Raw genomic sequence first — 22,174 nt, forward strand, 5'->3', positions numbered from 1 at the left:
TCTACAGAGAAATGACAGTGAACTATGTGACCTAGTCTCTGCCTTGATCAACTGTAAGTATGGACTAGATTTGCCTAGTAAAGAAACGATGAAAATGGTGGCTCACCTGCAAGAGAAGCTGCTAAGCAGGAGAGGAGCTGATCTCTAAATTTGGGGGAAGGGTTCCCTGCAGATGATGAATTCTCACGTGTAAAACCAAATTTCATGTGTGTTCATGTCAGTTTACCACAGGCCTGCAAAATCTCTTACATGTCCTGGAAATTAGGGCAAAACTATATATTTTTGCTTGTTGGGTCTCACCCGGTGATGCACAGGGGTTACTCCTGGCTCATGCACTCAGGACTTACTTCTGGCTGTGCTGGGGGTACCATATGGGATGCTGGGAATTGAACTCTGGTCAGCCGCGTGCAAGACAAATGCTCTACCCTCTGTGCTATCACTCCAGCCCCAACGCAAAACTAACTTTTAAGTACTGCACTGTAGCACTGTCATCCTGTTGTTCATCGATTTTGCTCGAGTGGGCACCAGTAACGTCTCCATTGTGAGACTTGTTAGTGCTTTTGGCATATTGAATATGCCACAGGTTGCTTGCCAGGCTCTGTTGTGCGGGAGGGACTGTCACTGTTACTGTCATCCCGTTGTTCATTGATTTGCTCGAGCGGGTGCCAGTAATGTCTCCATTCGTCCCTGTCACGTGCTAGTGTAGCCTTATGGCACACTAGTTATCTTTCAGGATGAGGGAATGAGGGCTGTTGTTGTTACTGTTTCTGGCATGTTGAGTACACCATGGGTAGCTTTCCATGCTCTACTGTGCGGGCGGGATATTCTTGGTAGCTTGCTGGGCTCTCCAAGAGGGATGGAGGCTTTTGGGGTGGCCTCTAAATTGCCTTTACATGTGTTCTCAGTCTACTGAATGTAAGCTTTTTGTCAACTGGCATATTGTAACGATCTGCACACTGACAAACACGCACCTGCCTGCACCTCTGGGCAGCACCTGGGACATCTGCGGCCTCAGATTGATCTTGAGGTTGATGGAGTGCACCCGGAGTTTGTTGAGCAGCTGGCAGAGCAGGACCCTATCGCAAAGGGTCTGTGCCAGGTCGAACACCTGCGCCAAGTCCCAGGTCACCTGGTGGTTGGCTGACAGCACCCCACGGTGGATGAGCTACTGCATGCACTGCTATTATGGCTCAATGTCCGACGGCACTGTGACTCGGCCCAGCTGGGGCAGGCAGCGACGCTGCGGCTGCCATCACAGTTCCTCCGTGCCTTGCCGACGCCATTCTGTCGGAATCTTGCAAAACAGCTGTCAATGTCAACACATCAGGAATCACGCATAGAGTTCCAGCAGGGATTACATGTAGAGCAATCCATGCCTGGCGTGCCTCAGCACGCACATTGTCTAAGGTGAGATGATGAACTGGGTTTGGAAGAGCACAAGGGGTTCGGGTGGCATCGGTGCCATTTTGCCTCCAATCAAATATGGTGTGGTAATTATGGAAAATGAGTAGGGAGTGTCTTATGATGTTTAGAATTACTACTACTCATCAAGAATTTTTTCTGCATACCCAGAGAGACCTATTAATGGGTGAGCTTAATTTTTACATATTAGATGCTCATATATAATTACTGGCACCAAGAACCACTGCAACTAGTGATTTAAGATGACAGACCTTGGAATGCAACTGTGTATAGCAAGCCCCCACCTCCCCAGAAAACAAAAAAAATTACTTTTGTGCCACTTTTATCAGGCCATCATGTACAGTCTCATAAACAACAAAGCTTCCTCACAGATGAACAACTTGAAGCTCATGGGCTCGTGAGAGTCCTGAGATTATAGAGCGCGAGGACTGAAACAGACTGCTGGGAACTCCTCTGCACCATTTAGGTTCTCACTGTCCCTGTCTCAGAACATCTTCTGTGCTCTCATTCTTCTCTCTCCTTCCCATTCAATCATGTCTCCCAAAATCAAAAAGTCAGACTGTTTACAAAGTAGTAAAATGTAAGAAAGCATAAGGTCACCAGAAAAACGAAACCAATCCTGACTGGATGTTGACCTGAGGCAGAGCTTTCTGACAACTGATTGCCCTTTGTGGGTATTTCTGTACACTCCAAGAACTTTCCAAAAGTCTATTACCCTTCTCCAGAGTTTCCTGCTGTCCACTACTGGAACGTAGCAAGCTGCCCAGCTGCCCACTGCTGTTCCCATGAGGATAACCTTGATTATGTGCCCCGCCTCCCTAGCTGGACACAACTGATCCATCAGGACCCACCACTAACCATGGGTTCTCCATGTGCTGACTATGAAACCATTCTTGCCCATACAAAGTTTATCAAGGTGTGAGAAGACCTAGGGCTTTTAATTTCCCCACAGTAAAACTATTGTATTGAAATTTTCACTAGTGCATTCTAGAAAGTGGCCACCAGAGGGATTATTCCAGGAGATGCTTCCAATCAGAATTCAATAGAAGTTGGTTTATTTTATTTATTTATTTATTTATTTATTTATTTATTTATTTATTTATATTATTTATTGAATCACCGTGAGAACAATTGCAAAGCTTTTTTTAATTTATTTTATTGAATCACCATGTGAAAAGTTACAAAGTTCTCAGGCTTATGTCTCAGTTATACAATGTTCAAACACCCGTCCCTTCACCAGTGCCCATATTCCACCACCAAAAACCCCAGTATGCCTCCCACCCTCACCCCCCCCGCCTGGGTAACTGATAAATTTCACTCTTCTCTTTACCTTGATTACATTCCATATTTCAACACAAAACTCACTATTGTTGTTGGAGTTTCAACACAGACTCACTCTTTTTGTTGGATTTTATCCCCCAAGAATACAGCCCTATTGACAAGGAAATATTTGATATTGAGTTTTCCACTGATGAGAATGAAGAGATAAAAAGTCGCGTGGCTGCGGTAGCGCCCACGCGGTTTGCAATTTCTGTATTTTAGTAATTAAATCCAGGGAGATTAAAGTTGGAAATTGAATCATTTCCCTTCCTGGAGCAGCATGGAGCAAAAGCTTAGTTCACAGTCTGGATACATGGTTGTAAGCACTCTCTGGAACCCCAAGTCTTATAGCTGCCTCTGGTTCCTGCTCGTTCGGCATTCACACGGCTGTGCAGAGGCATGGCCACCCGGGTCGAATCTCGGCCGGAGCCCGAGCTCCGGCCCCGGACCGAGCCTGCTCAGGTGTCCCGGTTTCAAGTTCAAAGCACACATTTTTTTTTCCACACCACAAAGTTCATACCTGCTCAAAGGACCCATAAAGTGTCGGAAACCACGTCTTCTCCCCCGGGAGGGAGGAGAGACCAAGGGAGAAGGATATTTCCTCCGTTAGCCGGCGTGGGGCAAAAACTTAGTTAACAGTCCGCATACATGGTTGCAAGCACTCGCCAGAACCCCAAGTCTTATAGCTGTCTCTGGTTCTTGCTCGTTCGGCATTCACGCGGCTGTGCAGAGGCATGGCCACCCGGGTCGAATCTCAGCCGGAGCCCAAGCCCAATTACAAAGGTTTAAAGTTTAAGTCCTGGTCATACAATGATCGAACACCCATTCCTTCACCAGTGCACATTATCCACCACCATGAATCCAAGTATACCCCTCATCCCACCCCTCCTCCTGTCCGTGTGGCAGATGATTTCCATTTTACTGTCTCTACTTTGATTATATTCAATATTTCGACAAAAGACCCACCATTGTATCACTTGTATCACTTGTCATCCCACTGATCTTCTATTTGCTTGAGTGGGCACCAGTAACATCTCCATTTGTCTCTGTTGCGTGCTACTATAGTCCAATGGTATCTCTGCTCACTCTAGGAACATGGAGAAGCTTAAAGTATTCATTCAGGTTTTGTTCTTTCTTTCTTTCTTTCTTTCTTTCTTTCTTTCTTTCTTTCTTTCTTTCTTTCTTTCTTTCTTTCTTTCTTTCTTTCTTTCTTTCTTTCTTTCTATCTTTCTTTCTTTCTTTCTTTCTTTCTTTCTTTCTTTTTTTGCTTTTCGGGTCACACCCGGCGATGCTCAGGGGCTTTGCATGTCCTGGCTTTGCACTCAGGAATTACTCCTGGCGGTGCTCAGTGGACCATATGGGATGCTGGGAATGGAACCCGGGTTGGCCTCGTGCAAGGCAAATCCTCTACCCTCTGTGCTATCCCTCCAGCCCTCTCGTTCAGGGTTTTTATTTTTTTTTATTTATTTTATTGAATCACCATGTGGAAAGTTACAAAGTTCTAAGGCTTATGTCTCAGTTATACAATGCTTAAACACCCATCATTTCACCAGTGCCCATATTCCACCACCCCCCAAAAAAAACCCAGTATACCTCCCACCCCCTCAACCCCCTACCCCCCTTGCATAACTGATAAATTTCACTTCCTTTTCTCTTTACCTTGATTACATTCCATATTTCAACACAAAACTCACTATTGTTGTTGGAGTTTCAACACAGAACTCACTATTCTTGTTGGAGTTTATCCCCCAAGAATACGACCCTATTGACAAGGAAACATTTGATAATTAGTTTTCCACTAATGAGAATGAAGAGATATAAAGTCGCACGGCCACTACCGCGTGATTTAGGATTTCTGTATTTTAGTAATTAAGTCCAGGGAGATTTAAGTTCGAAATTGCATCATTTCCCTTCCTGGAGCAGCATGGAGCAAAAGCTTAGTTCACAGTCTGGAGACATGGCTGAAAGCACTCGCTGGGACCCCAAGTAATATAGCTGTATCTGGATCCTGGTTGTTCAGCAGCAAAGCGGCTGTGCAAAGGCATGGCCACCCGGGTCGAATCTCGGCAGAGCTCGAGGCGGCACTGGCCCCGGCCCGAGACTGCACAAGTGTCCTGCTGTTTCAATTTCAAAACACATTTTTTTTCCTGCGCCACCAAGTCCATACCTGTTTAAAAGTTCCATAAAATGGCGGACGCCACACCGCTTCCTCCCGGAGGGAAGAAAAACCAAGGGAGAAGGATATTTGCCCCCTAAGCCAGCATGGGGCAAAAGCTTATTTCACAGTCTGGAGACATGGCTCTCATTCAGGGTTTTGACGAAGAAGTCTGACCATCTTGTAGGTGGGCGGCAACGCGGTCTTTTGTCATCCCATGAAATCCAGTCCGTAACAGCTCTAGTCCACCAGCCGTCTCTGAATCGCATTGTCCGGCCCATCTGATTTTTGACGCCTTGGCAAATGAGACAGCGTCCCTGATTCTTGACCATCGACGGAGGTCGGAACTCCGGATTCCTTCTCTCACTTGAGTGAAACATGATACTCCAAGTGCAGTTCTTTTAATTCCTCTTTGGTATACCCGAATAGCATTCTCATCCTGTTTTCGTAGGGCCCAGGTCTCTGAGGCATATGTTAATGCAAGAAGAACAGTGGAGAGGTAAAGATGTTCCTGGAGCTAGAGTTTCTTCGTCCTCTTAACCACTTCTTCGATGCTCTTGAAGGTATACCATGCTGCTCTCTTCCTCCTGTGCAGTTCTACCACCAAGTCATTCCTCATGTTGAGTTCTCGACCCAGGTACACATAGCTGCTGCACTCTGAGATGTTCGCTCCATTGAGAGTAAATGGAACATCAGGGACGAGTTCATCTTTCATGAACATTGTTTTGGTGAGATTCAGCTGCAGTCCGACCTTTCCACACTCGATGTCGAAGTCGGCCAGCATTTGTGCCACTTGGCTAATGTTTGTTGTTATTAGTATGATGTCATCAGCGAAGCAGAGGTGGTGTAATTGCCGACCATCTATCTTCACTCCCATAACTTCCCATTCCAATCATCACATGACGTTCTCGAGGGTGGCACTGAAGAGTTTCGGTGAAATGGTATCACCCTGCTGAACCCCTCTCTTTAAGTCAATGATCACTTCCTTATAGAATGATGAGATCCTGGTGGTGAATCTGTAATACAGCTCGTGGAAGATCCTTATGTATTGAGTTTGAACGCCGTGTTTGGCTAGGGCTTCGATGACCACTTCAGTCTCAACAGAATCAAAGGCCTTCTTTAAATCGATGAACATTAGACAGAGTGGCATCTTGAAACTTCAGTGAGCTTGGTCACTGTGTGGATATGGTCAGTTGTGCTGAATCCTTTTCGGAACCCAGCTTGCTCACATAATTGTCCTTCGTCTAGTGTTCTGCCTATTCTATTCAGGATGATTTGAGTGAACAACTTGTAGACAGCGGACAAAAGTCAGATTGGGCGATAGTTGCTAATGTTGTGGATGTCTCCCTTCTTGTACAACAGAATGGTCCTGCTGGTTTTCCATTGGGACGGAACCTTGCATATGGACTGGTAGCGTGTGAAGAGCCGAGCCAGTGTATTGATGAGTAGTGGCGGCAGATTCTTTTTTTTTTTTTTTTTTTTTTTGCTTTTTGGGCCACACCTGGCAATGCACAGGGTCCTGGCTCTGCACTCAGAAATTACTCCTGGCAGTGCTCAGGGGACCATATGGGATGCTGGGATTCGAACTTGGGTTGGCCGCGTGCAAGGCAAACGCCCTACCAGCTATGCTATCGCTCCAGCCCCAGTGGCGGCAGATTCCTAAGGTGTTCGGGTCTGACTTTTTCTGGACTCAGTGCTATATGTGTCTTTACCGATGATATGGCACGTCGGATTTCAGAAGGGAGGATGTTGGGAACGACATATCCATTCTGCAGAATTTGGTATGTAGGCAGGTGGACGTGGCTGTCTAAGAGATCCGAGTACAAGTCATGAATAATCCTCTCCATTGCCCTTCTGGAAGATGTGATAGATCCATCAGGATGTCAGAGGGCAGTCACCTTAGTTTTGTAGTTGGCAAAGGACAGGCGAGCATTTCGAATACTTTTCTCACCTTCTGCTGCATCGGCCAACACTGCTGCTCTTCTCTCTTTGAGGTCTTCCTTTATTGCTTCTCTGCAGAAAAGACCCACCATTATTATTTGGAATTTTCCCCAACAATCAGACCTGCCAATAAGGCATCATTAGATAATTTGTTTTCTATTGATGATTATGAAAAGTATATGATGTCTCATCGTCACAATAGTGACCTTGCAATTTTGGATTTCTGATATTTTGGTAATAACTCTGGAAGGATTTCTGCCAAAAGTTGCTAGGTTCTGAGATTGGTTTGTATGCCTCTGGGATTATGGCTGTTCAGGAGCCGAGGAGCTTTTCGTGGGTGGCAACTAGGGGCTTTGTTGGGGTGGGGAGAAAGGCTGTTTCCACTTACCATCCTGTGAGGCCCCGCATGCCTTGTCACTGCAGTCTTGTACCTGGCTGTCCAATAGGCTCTGAAAGGTGGCGGCCATTGTATCGCCAGGGCGAAAAGGCAGAAGGGACAACACCTTTCCCCAACCCGGGTGGCATGATGCCATAGTTTAATGCACAGTCCAGATGCATTTCTGCCAAAAACAGCTGGGTTACGAGATTGGTTTGTGTGCCTCTGGGATCATGGTCATTCAAGAGCCGGAGGAGCCTGTCCAGTTTATTGGTTTAAATCATTGTCTAGGAAGTTAATCAACCTGCTTTGCTTTGAGGAAGTGTGAGGCCGATCCTCCCCCACCCCCCAAAAATGCCAGATAAAGTCATGTGACCTGATGTTATCTCAAAAATGAGAATGAACACCCAAAATTCCGTGGCTTTCCTATACGCAAATAATAAGAGAGAAGAAAACGACATGATAAAAGCAATCAAATTCACAATTGTGCCTCAAACGATCAAATAAATGACTTGTATAAAGCAAACTACAAAACGTTACTTCAGGAAATAAGAAGACACGAGAAAATGGAAAGATATCCCCTGCTCATGGATTGGAAGAATTAATATTATCAAAATGGCAATACTCCCCAAAGCATTGTACAAATTCAATAAGATCCATATAAGGATACCATTGACACTCTTCAAAGAAATGGAGCAAGCACTCTTGAAATTCATATGGAACAATAAGCCCCCACGAATAGCTAAAGCAATTCTTGGGAAAAAGAAAATGGGAGGAATCAACCTCCCCAACTTCAAACTCTACTACAAAGCGGTTGTAATTAAAACAGCATGGTACTACAAAAAAGGCAGAGCCGCAGACCAATGGAAAAGTTTTTAATATTCTGACACCCCCCCAAATATATGATCATCTAATCTTTGATAAGGGAGAAAGAAATGTGAAGTGGAGTAAGGAAAGCTTGTTTACCAAATTGTGCTGGCAAAACTGGACAGCAACATGAAAAAAAATGGACTCAGATCTCCACCTATCACCAAGTACAAAAGTCAGATAAAAATGGATTAAAGACCTCAACATCAGACCATAATTCCTAAGGTATATTGAAGACAAGGTGGGCAAAACCCTCTACAACATTGTAGCCAACGGTATCTTCAAAGATGACATGCCACTGGCCAAGCAAGTGAAAACAGAGATAAATAAATGGGACTACCTTTAACCAAGAAACTACTGCACCTCAAAAGATACAGGGAACAAAGGACAAAGATAGCCTACAGAATGGGAAAAGAAATTTACCCAATACCCATCCGATAAGGGGTTGATATCAAGGATATACAAAGTACTGGTTGAACTCCACAAGAAGAAAACTGCCGACTCAATCAAAAAATTGTGTGATGAAATGAACAGAAACTTCCCCAAAGAAGAAATCCGAATGGCTGTGAGGCACATGAGAAAATGTTCCACATCACTAATCATCAGGGAGATGCAGATCGAAACAACAATGAGATATCATCTCCCACCACAGAGACTGGCCCACATTCAAAAAATAAAAAAAGCAAGTGGTGGCCCCCAGACCGCGTGTGCCCAACGCCAGCAGCCGACCCTCCCGCCGCCCTCTGTCCACGCCAGGGCGCCACGGCCCCGTGCGAGAAGAAGTGCAAAGCCGAGGCGGCGGCGCTGGTGGCGATGGCCGAGAAGCGGGAGAAGGTGGGCAGCAAGCTGCTGGAGGTGGAGGAGACGGTGGTCGTCATCGAGCGCTGCACCAGCTGACGCGTCAACAGGTGCAACGCCGCAGCCCTGAGCCAGGCGCTGCGCCAGGCGGCCCCAGAGCTGCCCGTTAAGGTGAACCCCGCCAAGCCCCGGTGGGGCAGCTTCGAGGTGACACTGCTGTGCCCGGACGGCAGCCGTGCGCAGCTCTGGACTGGGATTAAGAAGGGGCCCCGCGCAAACTCAAGTTCCCGGAGCCGCAGGAGCTTGTGGTGGACTGAAGAAGCACCTCCCGTAGGGACGCCCTCGCGAATGAGCTTTCTGTTCTGGTGGTGTTGGAGCATCTATGATGGAACATGACCAAACGTCAGTCATGTGCCTGAAGTCAAGTTTCTTTCTCTCCAGAAATGACAGTTCAGGAAACCCCAGTAAGGCACTGAAAGTCTTGGATTTGGTTTGCTTAACAAAAGTTGGAATAAAGCGTTTGAATAGTAAAAAAAAAAGCAACTGGTGTTGGTGTGGATGTGGGGAGAAAGGGACTCTTCTACACTGCTGGTGGGAATGCCAACTTGTTCAGCCTTTTTGCAAAACAATATGGACAATTCTCAAAACATTAGAAATTTTAGAAATTGAGCTCCCATTTGGCCCAGCAATATCACTCCTGGGACTATATCCAGGATAGGCAAAAAAGTATAGTAGAAATGATATCTGCATTTCTATGTTCATTGCACACTGTTTACAATAGCCACGATCTGGAAAAAAACAGAGTGCCCCAAAACAGATGACTGGTTAAAGAACTTTGGTACATCTACACAATGGAATACTATGCAGCTGTTAGGATATATGAAGTAATGAAATTTGCATATAAATGGATCAACATGGAAAGTATCATGTTGAGTGAAATGAGTCAGAAAGAAAGAGACAAACATAGAAAGATTTCACTCATCTGTGGAATAAAAAGTAGCAGAGAGGTACGAGCTTGCAATGAGGTAACTTCTGTCAGAAATTTCTCTGGAATTAAATATTAAAATACTAAAATACAGAAATCCAAAACTGACCTCATGTCTCTTCATTCTCAGCAATGGAAAAAAATTATCAAATGCTTCTTTTCCAGCAGGTCCGACTTTGGGGGTGGAAACTCCAAACAATAATAGTGAGTTTTTGTTGAAATATTTAATGTAATCAAAGTAAAGAAAAAGTAAAGTGAAATTTATCAGCTACACAGGCAGGGTGAGGGGCTGGGGGGTAGGGGGGTGGGGGGTAGGTTTACTGTCGTTCTTGGTGGTGAAATATGTGCACTGGTGAAGGGATGGGTGTTCGTGCATTGTATAACTGAGACTTAAGCCTGAAAGCTTTGTAACTTTCCACATGGTGATTCAATAAAATAAATAAATAAATTTAAAAAAAAGTAATAGAAATATTATTTGAAGAAATTATAGATTAAATTTTACCAACATTGTGGGAGAAAACACACATACCCAAAAATCTCCAAAGAGGTCCATTCAAATTAAATACAGTTACCCATTGAGCCACAGTAAAATTACAGTGGCAAAAGAGATATTTAAAATACTCTGTAGAAAAAACTGTAATTGACAAGGAACTTCCTACAGAAAAATCTACAGATTTCTTAGTGAAATCCTTCCAGGCCAAAAGGGAATGACAGAATATATTTAAAGTGCTGATACAAAGGAATTTTAATTGTGGCACTTTATCCTATGTTATCATTAAGAATATGAGAGATAAGGGACTTAACAAATAAAAATTAAAGAAAACCATAGGCATTAAACTGACATTGCAATAAATCTAAAGGGATGTCTTTAAAATGAAAAAGTAATGAATTAAAAAGTGTAGAAAGGCAATCAGACACCAAAAACAAGCAAGTAGGTGTGGGGGGAGAGTAAAAATCTGTCCCATGGGCAATAATTATAAAATCCTATATACATATTTTTCACAATCTGACTTTTTAAAAAAAAATTATTGAGTCACATTGTGGAAAGTTACAAAGTTTTCAGGTTTAAGTCTCAGTTATACAATGCTTGAACACCCATTCCTTCACCAGTGCACATATTCCACCACCAAGAATCACAGTATAGCTCCACCCTGTCCCCCCACACCCTTAGCCACCCCCGCCTGTGTAACTGATAAATTTCGCTTTACTTTCACTTTGATTGCATTCAATATTTCAACAAAACTCACTATTATTGTTTGGAGAGTCTCCCCCCCTAAAGTCGAACCTGCTGAAAATGAAGCATTTGATAATTTGTTTTCCATTGCTGAGAATGAAGAGGTATGAGGCCGAGTGACTGCACTTAGCGGCCTCACGGTTTTGGGTTTCTGTATTTTATTATTTTAGTAACTAAGTCCAGAGAAATATCTGCCAGAAATTGCATCACTGCCAACTTGTACTTCTCAGTTATATTATATTCCACATATGAGTGCAATCTTTCTATGTCTGTCTCTTTCTTTCTGACTCATTTCACTCAACATGATACTTTCCATGTTGATCCATTTATATGCAAATTTCATGACTTCATGTTTTCTGACAGCTACATAGTATTCCATTGTGTAGATGTACCAGAGTTTCTTTAACCAGTCATCTGTTTTGGGGCACTCTGGTTTTTTCCAGATTCTGGCTATTGTAAACAGTGCTGCAATGAACATAGAAATGCAGATGCCATCTCTACTATACCTTTTTGCCTATCCGGGATGTATTCCCAGGAGTAGTATTGCTGAGTGAAATGGAAGCTCAATTTCTAATTTTTTGAGAATCGTCCATATTGTTTTCTGAAAGGGCTGAACCAGTCGGCATTCCCACCAGCAGTGAAGAAGAGTCCCTTTCTCCTCACATCCAAGCCAACACCGGTTGTTTTTTTTTTTGGAGGGGGGGAATGTGGACCAGTCTCTGTGGTGTGAGATGATATCTCATTGTTGTTTTGATCTCCATCTCCCTGATGATTAGTGATGTGGAACATTTTCTCATGTGCCTCTGAGCCATTCGGATTTCTTCTTTGGGAAAGTTTCTGTTCGTTTCATCACCCCATTTTTTGATCGGGTTGGCAGTTTTCTTCTTGTGGAGTTCAACCAGTGCCTTGTATATCCTTGATATCAACCCTTTATCGGATGGGTACTGTGTAAATATCCTTTCCCATTCTGTAGATTGTCTTTGTACTTTAGTCCCTGTTTCTTTTGAGGTGCAGAAGTTTCTTAGTTTGAGATAGTCCCATTTATTTATCTCTGTTCTCACTTGCTTGGCCAGTGGCATGTCAGCTTTGAAGATACTAGTGTCTTCAATGTCGTGGAGGGTTTTGCCGACCTTGTCTTCAATGTACCTTAGGGATTCTGGTCTGATGTTGAGGTCTTTAATCCATTTTCATCTGACTTTTGTACATGGTGATAGGTGGAGGTCTAAGCACATTTTTTTGCATGTAGCTGTCCAGTTTTGCCAGCACAATTTGGTAAACATGCTTTCCTTGCTCCACTTCACATTTCTTGCTCCCTTATCAAAGATTAGATGGTCATATATTTGGGGGGATGTGTCAGAGTTAAAATTCTATATTTAATGGTCACAATAACATCATTACAATTATCTAGAGGTGATAAAGATAAGACATTGGAATGGCAATTCAAACATAATAGCGAATTAAAACATGAGAGCAGGAGAAACTAGAAATTGGAGAGAGGAGAATCAGGGAAGGACAAAAGAACAAAGAACCACAAACTACCCCCTCCTTCTGACTGAAAGTATTTGAGAGGATTCCTCTGATATAAAGTATAAAGAAACATGTTAAGAGACTGCTAAATTTCCAATGGGATCAGATTGTGAAAGTTGGCCTACAGAACTGAGTAAACCCCGAGGGGCAGGGTGTGGGATTGGAATGAAATGACCATGAGAAATTAGCGGGGGGTGTGTAGTTAGAACATTGTATTCCTTAAATTTTATAATTAACATTATTCATAATTAATCACAATAATTATATAGATCACATATAATGATATATTATATAATTATAATAATTAATTGTAATTAAATAATTATAAGTTTCATTATTAGCATTATTGTAAATTATGGTGCTGAAAGAAAAAGATTTTTAAAATTGCTGTTGACATAATAATCCTAAATGTTAATCTTCTGAGTTTACCAATTAAAAGCTTTGGCATGTGTGTCTGCATCAAGAAGCGATCCAACTTTCCACTGCCTACAGAAAGCTCATTTTAATTCTAGCAAGGAATATATCAATTAATCTTTAGATTCTTCAACAGAATAATGAATTAAATGAATAGACTGTGGCCAACAGAGGGACATACAACTTAGCATTATCCAATTCTTTCCATTCCAATTCCCTTTATTAAGAATGCAATGAGGGTCCAGAAAAATAAATCAGTAGTATAGGGTGCCTGACTTGCAAGCTTGCAAGCATATGGTCATGAGTTTAAATAATTTTATCAATCCACATACACAAACTTTGATCATGGCAGTTCACTCCTTTTAGCTCTGTGATTCTAAGCACCACCAGATAAAATGAAATCAAAGAAAAGAAAAAATATTTTAAATAATGACTGCAAAGAAAAAATAAGCATTTGACTACATTAGAGTGGAAGATTTTCAGTGACAGTTCACCAAAAACCTATTTCCAACACAATCGCACAAAGACCACTGATGCATTTTACTCCAAATGATTGTCAATGACCACCTGGAACCTCCTGGGAGAGGACTAGTCTACCAAAAAATGTTATGAGTAAAATACATTTTAAAAGTTTAGAATAAAAATATTGAGCATCAGAATGTTATGCTTTCTCAAGGTAGGCACTGCGTATCAAAGTAAACCTAAAGTATATAAATTAATAACTTACATAAATGTATAAGTTTATAAAGCATTTTAGTCAATATATGTGGTATGAATAGTCATGTGCATCTTTGCACAAGTAATACTCCTGTAATTAACCCTCTAGCAACAGGTAGGGGAGTGGAATAATTCTGGGGGAGAAGGAACGTGGAAAAGGTAGAATCAGTGCACTCGCAGTGGAATGTCACCTCTGAATCCAACTTTTGCCCAAGCCCCAGATGCTGCTCAGACAGTTCAGTCTTCAGAGCCTTAGAACACAGTGTGTCCAAAGTCTGTGTTTCCCGCTAAGGAGAACTCCTGGAAATAGGATAGTTTGTTCTAGGACCTCCCTTAGTGCAGCAGCTCTTTCAGCGCCTCCTCCTGGGACTCAGCCCTTTGTGCGCCGGTTGGATGGGAGTCTCCTATGTGGGAAGGTGACGGGCACCTGTTCCACGGAGACAGGAGACACTGAGCCCAGCTACTACGCGAAGGGCCCAGGTATGGTTCTGGAGTTTCACGTTCCCATCCCTCACCTCCTCTGAACTCAGGGATTCAGAGCCTTGGACGAGGGGAGCAGGCTGAGGTGTTGGTGGGCAGGAGTAGCCCTGCTGGAGTCAAGGTGAAGGTGAGAGAGGACAGCGAAATCCCTTGGAACCCATTTCTGTTCTCCCGGAAGTCCTGGGATCCCAAACGACTGCCAACCGGAAGTGACCTTGCCTCACTTCCACGTGAAAGTTGCAGCCAGGAGCTCCGTGTGGGGAGTTGGATTCAGGAGTGAGGCAGGAGGGTCCAGCTCGCTGAGGAGTCAAGGTATGTACCGCAAGGGAGGACAGAAGGGACTCATTATCACAACTGAGAAAGTCCAGATGGGGATGTGGGGTGCACAGTTCTCACTGCCCTACTTCCTCAGAGCTCAGGGAATCCGATAGGGTCTGAGGACTCCAGGCACTGGGCTTCATGGATCTTTCTCCCAATCAGAGCAAAGCTCCAGAGGGAGCCCTGAGGAACAGACTCTCGACTCCACCTGGTGGCCCCACAGGAGGAATCCCAAGTCATTTTGTCAGGGTAGGGGGCTCCTGCATCTCTGTGTAAGGAGAAAGGCCGCAGTTCCCCCTAAAGACCGAGTTAACCTGGGCCCCACAGATGCCCGTCTTCTATCATTTCTGGAAGACCTCAAGCTAGTGATGAGCTTTGGTCCTCATGTTCAGTGACTGGAGATTAGTTGTCAAGGAGTAGAGTCTCAGGTCTGCTGAGAGGTGGCTCGTTTCTATTCGCAGGGACTGATCGCAATTTTTAAAAATTTAAGCACCATGATTTACACAGCCTTCCATAAAAATTTCACACATTCATTGTTCTATCTCCAAACCTACCTGTAGGGTCTTTGTTGCTCAACCAATTACCCAAGTTTCCTTCTCTAGACCTTCCTGGTCCTCCTTGGTGACTGTTTTTCACGTGTTTATAATATTGATGTCTCATGGTTTTGATGTGAGCAATTACCTAACCTCTAAACCACAAAAAAATCCAGGGCCTTGTAAACTGCCTTTATATACCAAATATCCCAAATCAGCATCTTCAAATACCATCACTGTCTTCACCACTACCCAAATTCTCCTGCTTTAGCATTCTCATTTATTTAGTAAAATAGTAAGGGTTTGCCTTCATTTCATACTTCCTACTCCCTTGTTTCTCTATCACAGCTTAGTGAAAATATCTGGTATCTGTCCTTCTTCCTTACTGCGATTCCCTCCTTTTCGTTCAGGTTTCACTTGAGTGCATGAACTCATCATCTGTTATGGCTGCATAGTCTTCCATTTTGTATGTCTTCAACAAGACTGAGTTCTATCCATAACCGGAATATTGTACTAAGTGCGCAACTGAATATTGTTATGCATGTAATTTTGCTAATTTATGTTTTTGTGTTTGAGGGTGGATGCCAAGAAGTGGAATAGGTGTGTCTTAGGGGAGCGCTAGTCTTAGTTTTTGGAGAATTCTTAACACTGTTTTCCATAGGGACTGAACCAGAAAATATTTCACTAGAGATATTTTTTATCACATCACATCCCAACTGGCACTGGGTCTGTCCCACTTTCTTTGTTTTTGCTATGCTCACTGATTTGAGATCATTCTTATCAATTTATTTTTTTCCTGATAATAGGTGATGACAAACTCTTTACCTAATATTACTTCTTGGCCTTTCTCTTTGTGGAAATGTCACTTATATTTCCTCTCATTATTTTTCTTTTGGTTTTGTGCCTATTTCTGACTCTGTTCATCAGGATAAATCCTCACTCTGTGCTCAGGGATCCCTTTTGGCTGTGCCCATAGGAGAACATGTAGTGTGGGCAATTAACCTAGTTTGGTCACCTGCTAGGCAAGAGAAAGCTTTAACCACGTATTGTGTCTCAAATATCTCACCAATTCTTATAAAAACTTTTTGTTTTCAAGTTGTCTTACATGTTTACTTTTGTTTCTGTTATCTTTGTCATTGAGATAAAATTATTGAAAACAACTTTTAAGTCTATACACCTAACTATTCTGTCTTTCCCCAAAAACTCTATTTTATATATTCAGCTCTGTTCTTGACATTGTTAGTACAATCTGAACTAACTTTGTGTACTAGTTGAGATAAAGATAAATTTTCATTTTTACATGTGATTATTTATTTATCTTAGATCCAATTATTGAAGATATTTTCCTTACTCCACTTCATGCTCCAAGATCTTTTGTCATAGATTAACTGTGCATTTGTCTGAGGGTTTATCTATGAGCTCTTTGTTCTAATCCATTTGTACAACCAGTCTATCCTTATAGCAGCACCATGCTATTTTGATCACTGTAGCTTTTGAGTCTAACTTAAATTCAGGAACTACAATTCACTACAATTCACCTGAACTTCTTTTTTCTCAGAATGACTTTGTCTATTCAGGGAGTTTTATGGTTCCATATATATTCCTTTAGTTTTCCTTCTAAGTCCTTGAAGAATGTCATTGAATTATTGTGGGGGAATTTTTGTGGGGGTTGCACTGAATAGATACAATACTTGGGGTAGGGTTGTCCTCTTAACAGTGATAAATCTCCAGTCCATAACAATGTAGTGATTTTATATTTCCTGGTGTTCTCTTTTATTTATTTTGTTAAGTGACTATTTGTTTTCAAGGTATTGATCCATCAGATATTTAAAAAATAAATTCATAGGTACTTGAGGTTCCTGGACACAGTTTTCTTTTAAAAAACAAATATCTTTATCTCATATTATATACATATTACTATTTATTTTGTAACTTACTATTTTTCTGTTTTGTTTCACTTTTAAAAGAGTATGTTAGTGGTAACTTTAGGTACCTCTAATGTATATTATCATGCCATCTAAAAATAATAAGAAATTAAATTGTTTTCTAGTTTGAATCATATCATTTCTTTTCCTTGTCAAATTGTTGTGACTAGTACTCCCAAGAATCTGTCACTGTCATCCCGTTGCTCATCGATTTGATCGAGGGGGCACCAGTAATATCTCTCATTGTGAGACTTATTGTTACTGTTTTGGCATATCGAGTACACCATGGGTAGCTTGCCAAGCTCTGCCGTGCAGGCGCAATACTCTCGGTAGCTTGCTGGGCTCTCTAAGAGGGGTGGAGGAAATGAACACAGGTTGGCTGCGCACAAGGTGAATGCCCTACTGCTGTGCTATCACTCCCAATAATATCTTAAACAATAAAGAAAATGTACACTCTGGCCCGTGAATGATCTCAGAAGGAAGCCTTTGAATTTTTCACCTTTTCCTATGATCCTCACTATCATTTTGTTACAAGTATCCATTATTATACTGAGAATGGTTCCTTATCTCCCTACTTGGTTGAGGGATTTTATCTCCTTCTTTTGTTTTTTGGGGAATCAGACTTGACTGTACTCATGGCTTACTCCAGGCTCTGTGCTCAGTGATTCAGAGACCCTATAGACTGCTGGGAATCAAGCCTGGTGGGCTGTATGCAAAACAGTCACCCTACTCCCTACAAAATCTCTCTAGCCCTGAAGTTTTAGGCTTTTTATCTTAAATAGGTATTGGAGTTTGTCAAATGCTCTCACTTTATCAATTGATATGATTATATAATTTTCTTCTGTTTTGTGCCACAACTGACTGTGGTTGGGTTTTCTCCTGGCTCTGTGCTCAGGGATCACTGCTGGCAGGGTTTATAGAACAAGTGCCAAGGACTGAACCAAGTTCAGCCTTGTCCAAGGCATACAACTCACCCACTCACCCACTGCCACATCTCTCTGCCACAACCCTACTACTTTTATCTTTTCTCTTGCTGAGTATAGTGTATAATATCATTTGAAATGACCATGTTGTATGGGTTTGCATGCCACAAATGAATTGCACTTGATAACTTGTCACACTTGTCACTTGTCATCCTGTTGATCTTCGATTTGCTTGAGCGGGCACCAGTAACATCTCCATTTGTTCCTGTTGCGTGTCCGTGTAGCCCAATGATATCTGCTCTCTCCAGGAACAGAAAGAGCCTCAAATCGTTCATTCAGGGTTTTGACGAAGAAGTCAGACCATTTCCTTGTTGGGCAGCCACGCGGTTTTTTGACGTCCCGTGGAATCCAGTTTGTAACAGCTCTAGTCAGTCCAGTGGTCATCTCTGAATCACATTACGTGTCCGGCCATGGGATTTTTGATGCCTTGGCAAACGAGACAGCTTCCCTAATTCTTGACTATCGACAGAGGTCAGAACTCCGCATTCCTTCTCTCACTTGAGTGAAACATGATACTCCTAGCGTGGCTCTTTCAATTCCTATTTGGGATATCCAAATAGCATTCTCATCCTGTTTGCATAGGGCTCAGGTCTCTGAGGCATATGTTAGTGCACGAAGAACGGTGGAGACGAAAAGATGTGCCTGGAGCTGGAGGTTCTTCGTCCTCTTAACCACTTCTTCTATGCTCTTGAAGGCATTGCACAGTGCTCTTTTCCTCCTGCGCAGTTTTGGCGCCAAGTTATTCCTCATGTTGAGTTTTCGACCCAGGTACACAGGGCTGCTGCATTCGGCGATGTTTGTTCCATTGAGAGCAAATGGAACATCAGAGACTAGTTGGTTTTCCATGAACATTGTTTTGGTGAGATTCAGCTGCAGTCTGACCTTTCCACACTCGCTGTCGAAGTTGGCCAGCATTTGTGCTGCTTGGCTAATGTTTGGCGCTATGAGAACGATGTCATCAGCGACTTGGAGGTGGTGTAGTTGCCAACTGTCTATCTTCACTCCCATTCCTTCCCATTCCAGTTGTCGCATGACGTTCTCAAGGGTAGCACTGAAGAGTTTTGGTGAAATGGTATCACCCTGCTGAACCCCTCTCTTTACGTTAATGATCACTTCCTTGTAGAATGGTGAGATCCTGGTGGTGAATCCGTAATACAGCTCTCAGAGGATCTTGATGTACTGAGTTTGAACACTGTTTGGCTAGGGCTTCGATGACAGCTTCAGTCTCAACAGAATTGAAGGCCTTCTTTAAATCGATAAACGTTAGACAGAGTGGCATCTTGAACTCTTGTGAAAGTTCAATGAGCTTGGTCACTGTGTGAATATTGTTGATTGTGCTAAATCCTTTTTGGATCCTGGCTTGCTCGCATGGTTTTCTTTGTCTAGTTGTCTGCTTATTTTATTCAGGATGATTCGGGTGAACAACTTGTAGAATACGAACAAAAGACAGATTGGGCGATAATTGCCAATGTTGTGGATGTCTCCCTTCTTGTACAACAGAATGGTCCTGCTGGTTTTCCATTGGGATGGAACCTTGCATATGGACTGGTAGCATGTGAAGAGCCGAGCCAGTGTATTGACGAATAGTGGCGGCAGATTCTTCAGATATTCGGGTCTGACCTTGTCTGGACTGGGTGCTGTACGCATCTTTACCGATGAAATAATGTCGGATTTCGGAAGGGAGGACGTTGAGAACGACATATCCATCTTGCGGAATTGGGTATTTGGGTAGGTGGACATGGCTGTCGAAGAGATCTGAGTAGAAGTCGTGAATAATCCTCTCCATTGCCCTTCTGGAAGATGTGATAGATCCATCAGGATGTCTAAGGGCAGTCATCTTGGTCTTGTAGTTGGCGAAAGACAGGAGAATATTGCGAATACTTGTCTCGCCTTCTGCTGCATCGGCCAACACTGCTGCTCTTCTCTCTTTGAGGTCTTCCTTTATCGCTTTTCTGCACAGCTTTGTGAGCTCAGACGTTAGCTTGTGGTTGCCTGAGGCTCATGCCAGACCACGTTGGCAAATGAGCTCGAGAGTTTCCGAAAACAGGTGTCTGTTTGTGGCTTTTTCACTCTCGGCATTTTTCACGCAATCATGGAGGTGCTGAACCAGTCGATGGTATTCCTCGTCGATGTTGCACTTGATCATGAGGAATAATCTTTTTTATATGTTGTACAGTTCAATATGCTAGGATATATTGAGGAGTTTTTGCACTTATGCTCATAAGGGATATTGGTTTATAATTTTCCCTTTTCTGTTTGTGTGTTGTGGGGTGGGGCAGTCATCTTGATCTTGTAGTTGGTGAAGGACAGGCGAGCACTGCGAATACTTTTCCCGGCTTCCGCCGCATTGGGCAGCACTGCTGCTCTTCTCTCTTTGATGCTTATCAGGGATATTGGTTTGTAATTTTCCCTTTTCTGTGTGTGTGTTGTGGGGTGGGGACAAATCACAGCTTTCTATACTTCCAACTCTATGCTTAGGGAACAATCCTGGTATTGCCTCGGGGTTATATGAGGTGATAAATATCAAAATATTTCCGCCAAATGCAAGATAAGAGCTTTATCTTTGGCGTTATCTTCTTGGCCCTTCTTATTTTTTTTATTTTAGTAATATCTATATCTGCTATGGGTACTAGAATAATAATGGCTTAATACATTTGGAAGTGCTTGAGGACTATAGGTACTAAGCCTTTTTTTGAAGTCTTGATAAGTCTCATCAGTGAACATGTATGTACCAGGGCTTCTCCTGGGGAGATTTTAAATTACTGTTTGAGTTTTGTTGCTCACAATTTTTCTGCTTGCATTTTCTATTTTCTTCTCATTCAGTTTTAGGAGGTTTGAGTTTAAGAGTTCGTCCATTTCTTCTAAGTTTACCAGATCTGTGGTATAGAATTGTTTGTAATGACCACTTAGAAAATTAATTTTAAAATATTGTTTACCATTCTGAGTCTTAATTTCTTTCTCTTTGGGTAATAGCCAATATATTTGGGCTTTCTCTCTTCTTTCCTGTGGGTCACACTTAGGGCTGGGTTGTCATATTTATTTAAGCGTTAAAAACCTGGTGCTGTACTTGTTGAACTTGGTTGTTTGTTTAAATTCTGTATCATTAATATTTATGCTCATTATTATTATTTCCTTTTTACTAAGTTTGGGATTCATTTGTGTTCTTTTCCTAGATTTTCAAGTTCTTTGATTAAGTTGCTGATCTGAGATTTATTTTATTTCCTATTTTATATAGGTATAACTCTGATTTTCAGAAGGTGCTCATTTCCATGAGAATTGAAATGTGATCTCTCTGGCAGGATTGAGGTATCTTGACAACTATAAAGGATTGAACCACAAAATGCCTACGAGTTGGGAGTGGGGTAGTGGAGGGTCGGACTAAGCAATAGGGCTGCATCATCACCTTTGGGTCTTCTGATTTCCTTTCTTATTTTTTTTTGTTTTTTTTTTTGCACCACATTTTGCGATGCTCAGGGTTGACTCCTGCTTCTGCACACAGGAATTATTCCTGGCAGTGCACAGAGGACCATGTGGTATGTTGGGGATTCAACCCTGGTCGGCTGCATGCAAGGCAAACACCTTACCTTCTGTACTAGCTCTCCAGCCCCTAGGGTCTTCTGATTTTCACATCTCTATATAGGAGAGCTTCAGGATTTGGTGTAAGGAAAAGAGCATCAGGCTAATTGAGAGTGTATACAGACTGCATCTATCATTATTGTGAGGATCTGAGTTAATATTCTTCTGTCTTTAATCTCCTAGAAAGAATGTTGCTGCCCATTGCTGCTATCTGAATTGGGCTGGGTACATAAGAGTGGATAGAGAAGTAGTTAGAGTCGTGCTCTCTGAATACAGATTTTAAGGTATCAGAGAGTAGCAGTATTCCTGTCCTGTTAGGACTCAGAGATGACTGAGAGATGACTGAGGAAACCTCGAGGCCAGCATAGAGTACATGCTGGGAGGTCTCAAGGCAGATTACCTGTGTAGATCTCTCCTGACTTCCTTTTATGGGGATATGAAAGCTGTGGAGTTGATATAAGGTGAAGGGCCTCAGATCAAAAGATATCAGAGTTCTGATGAGGACCCCGGCAGAGGGAGAGGGACCCATCGAAAACGAGATATTAAAACACAGGACACCTCTGGTGTCTGATCTGGCAGTCCCAAAAGGAAGGATTTCTTGGG

The 22,174-nt window shown here is 42.6% G+C and overlaps 1 pseudogene; it reads left to right on the forward strand.

The window, feature by feature from the left end:
• Positions 1–1,757: 1,757 nt before the first annotated feature.
• On the forward strand, positions 1,758–9,196 carry LOC129399734 (selenoprotein H-like; annotated as a pseudogene).
• Positions 9,197–22,174: the final 12,978 nt, after the last annotated feature.

The sequence above is a fragment of the Sorex araneus genome, chromosome X (assembly GCF_027595985.1).
Source record: "Sorex araneus isolate mSorAra2 chromosome X, mSorAra2.pri, whole genome shotgun sequence".
NCBI lineage: Eukaryota > Metazoa > Chordata > Mammalia > Eulipotyphla > Soricidae > Sorex > Sorex araneus.